The following is a 3,930-nucleotide window of genomic DNA, read 5'->3' as shown; positions in this document are numbered from 1 at the left end:
CAGTGCACTGAAGGGAATTCAGGATGGCAAAAACAGGATGAAGCTTTCTGTGCTTTCATCTTCAGGCTCCTACATAGTGAAATGCATATCTAAGGAAGAATTTCAATGACCCCAGACTCTTGCATCTTCCCATATATAGATAAACACTAAAATCAACTTGAGAGACCTGTTCTTTGTGATTAGCAGTCATCTTTTACAAAGATGTATGCTTGACTGCATGTATTTTCCAACAACAACAACAAAACATCATATATCCTGGCCCCTCCTTTACCTCTTTGGAGAGTCCTCTCACAGCTACTGAGAGGCTGTTTCCCAGGCTATAGTCCTCAGTTTGGCTCCAAAAAAAGTCTTCTACTCTTATTATAGATTGTTTATTATTTGCATCACCAATACTAAGCACTTCCTATATACCGTGAATTGTTACCCTCATTTCATTCTCTAAACAACCAGTCACGCACAGTTTTGTTTACTAATTCTATTTTTTAAAAGTGAAAATGAAATGACATCTTCACAATGCTGTAAAGAACAAAATACCCTGCCACTTAGACTCTACGTCCAGTGAAAATATCCTTTAAAAATGAGGGAAAAATAAAGAGATTTCCGATCGAATGCTGAGTAGCCAGGGGCCGCCGGGAGGTGGGAGAAATGGGAGATGTTAGTCAAAGGGTACACATTTCCATTACACAATGAATAATATCTAGGGATGTAATGCACACCTTGGTGGCTATGGTTAATAATACTCTGTTGTATTCTTGGAATTTTCAAAGAGAGTAAGCCTTAAGTGTTCTCATCACACACAAAGTCAACTACGTGAGGTGATGGATATGTTCATTAACTTGACTGTAGTGATCATTTCACAAAATGTATGTGAGTTAAATAATGTTGAATAGCTTTAAAAATCATTTTGTACAACTTAGACATGAACAATTTTTATTTGTCCATCTTAGCTCGATAAAGCTGGAAATTTTTAAACTTTTAAAAACAGAATTTATTGCCAGCAGACATACACACCACTAAAAACCATCTAAAAACTTTTTCAGATGAAAGTATAGCAGCACAGAAGGAAAGAAAAAGCACAGAGGTAGCTGGTGTGTGAATCAATGTGAATGAATATTAACCCTTGACAACAACAACATCTTCTGGACTTTATAACATACGTAGTAAAATATGAAAACAATAACACAAAGGATGAAAGGAAAGTAAATGAAACAACTGTTTCAAGGTTCTTCCATTGATTGTAAAGTCCGGATGTAATCTCAGGTCAACTACTGGTGAAAGATGAATATTGACCTCTCTGTGGCAACCACTCTAAGAATAAAAGAATGTAACTAAGTTAAAGAAAAATGATATTACAAAGTATTTAGTTTATTCAAAAAATGGTAGAAAAGGAACAATAGAAAACAAGAAAATATACTAAATTCCAAATGTGTCAACAATTATATAAGCATAAGGGGGCTAAACACTAAAGAAGACTATCTGTCAAATTAGATCGAAAATAAAAGGTACACTTCAAGTACAAGAGCATAAAACGTTTAACATAAATTAATGGGGAAAAATGCAGCGTGCACACCCTAACAAGAAAAAAATAGGTACAGCTATATCATTACCAAAATAGATTTTAAGGCAAAATTGTTACTAAATACAGCACACTTCATAACAGAATCAGTCCAGCAGGAAGATACAGCAAGTCTAAAATTTTATGTACCAAATAGTATAGCTTCAAAATATATAAAGCAAAAAATAGAACTAAAAGAATGATTAAATGGAGATTTAAACACACATCTCAATAACGAAGTGAACAAGCAGGGGGAGGGTTGGATTGGGAGTTCGGGATTAGCTGATGCAAATTATTATTATACATAGAATGAATAAACAACGAGGTCCTACTGTGTAGCACAGGGAACTATATTCAATATCCTGTGATAAACCATAATGGAAAAGAATATGAAAAAGAAAGCATATATAACTGAATCACTTTGCTGTAGAGCAGAAATTAACACAACGTTGTAAATCAACAATACTTCAATTTTTTAAAAATGGAAAACAATTATTTCTTCAACCTTTCTGTGCATGCCTAAGAATGACTTTGGAAAGCACCACAAGCACTGATTTGGGGAGTTACAAATAAACTTTAGTGATCAGGTGAATTCAAAAACATGGAATCCATGCATAAGGAAGATCAACTGTAATTCGTATCATGTGTGTTGAGTGTAAGACGGGATCCCACAGGGTCCATGAGATTATACCGTGTAGAACAAGCAAGCCTAGGAAAGGGAATTATAAGAGACTTGAAGGATGCATCGGATTGAGGCAAGGAGGGTGGAAAGAGGGTTACAGGGCAGTGGTCAGTGAAAACAGGTGCAAAAACCCTGAAGAGAGAAAATACAGGACGGGAGAAATTCAGCTGCAATTTCTCAAAGACCTATCAAATCTCCTGGGTCTAGAAAGTCGGAAGCTTCAAATGAGAGTGAAACAGAGCAGGACCCTATGGTCCTTGCCCCCCATGTCCTCAGCCTGCCTTTTGTCTGTGGGAAAACTTTAGTCAAAGAATAAGTTTAATCAGAGAAGTGAAAAAATGCAGAAACGAAGGAAAACACTCCAACAAGATTGCATAATAATCATTTAGTCTTTAAGCACAGTCAAGGACGTTAGTTCCTCCTTAAGGGCTATAAGGTAATATTCTGGGCCATATCCTGTGAGCTGTCTTGTAGATACTGAAACGCCCACCAGGAGGAAGAAGTTAACTACATGATGACCAGACTGTAGCCATGACATAAGCTGCCACAATTCCGAGAATTGGCCTCAAAGAAATGGAAACAAAATGACCCTGGACCTGAAGACTAACTGTACTTAAAATAATCAATGAAGCTGATCAGACCACTGATGACCAACTTCAAGATGACGGTCAGAGGTGACTGTGCTGTTTCTGCATGGAGCCCCCTCTCTCCATCTATAAAAGCTCTTGCCCCCTGATTGTCCAGGAGGGGGGAGTCGGCCTTTGGACAGGAGTCTGCATTCCCGCCCCACAGTTGCTGGCATCCAAAATAAAGCAAACTTTCCTTTCCACCAACCTTGCCTCTTTATTGGCTTTTGAGCGGCGAGCAGCCAGACCCCACTTTCACTTACAAGAGGACAGAGGTGCAACAGATTCCTGCTGATTAAGAAAACACCGGCAACAATGACTCCCCATCTTCCGCTCCCCACCCCGAGCTCCTGGTAACCACCTTTCTAGTCTCTGCTTATAAAAGTTGGAGTCTTTTCTGTACCTCACAGACTGGAACCCTGCAGTATTTTCCTACTGGGACTGGCTTACTTCACTTAGGATAATGTTCTCCAGCTTCATCCATGCTGTCACAAATGGCAGGATTTCCTTCTTTTTTAAGGCTGAATAAGATTCTATACGGACTTCCCTGGTGATCCAGTGGGTAAGACTCTGCGCTGCCAATGCAGGAGGCCCAGGTTCCATCCCTGGTCAGGGAACTAGATCCTACATGCCACAACTAAAAAAAAAAAAAAAGATCCCACATGTTGCAACGAAGATCCCGCATGTTGCAACTAAGACCCCGAGTAGCCTAAATAAATAAATAAATAAATAAATAAATGTGCTTAACCCTGTTCTCATTACAGTTAAAAAAACAAAAAAGATTCTATTGTATGTATCACCCATGGTGTAAGTTTCAGTTATGCAAGATGAATTAGTTCTGGGGACCTGCCCTACATCAAAGTGCCCATAGTCATCAATACTGAATTGTACCCTGAAAATTTTCAGAGGATAGGTGTCATGTTAAATGTTCCTACTACACACACACATACACACACAGGACACAAAGAAACTTTTGGAGGTGCTGGCTATGTCTATTCCCTTGATTGTGGTGTATGCCTGTGTCCAAACTCATCAAGTTACATGTTAAAATATGTGCAGTGTTTTTT

The sequence above is a fragment of the Eubalaena glacialis genome, chromosome 18, assembly GCF_028564815.1.
Source record: "Eubalaena glacialis isolate mEubGla1 chromosome 18, mEubGla1.1.hap2.+ XY, whole genome shotgun sequence".
In the NCBI taxonomy this organism is placed as follows: domain Eukaryota; kingdom Metazoa; phylum Chordata; class Mammalia; order Artiodactyla; family Balaenidae; genus Eubalaena; species Eubalaena glacialis.
The sequence above is the reverse complement of the archived record's forward strand: the minus strand, read 5'-3'. Positions refer to the sequence as shown.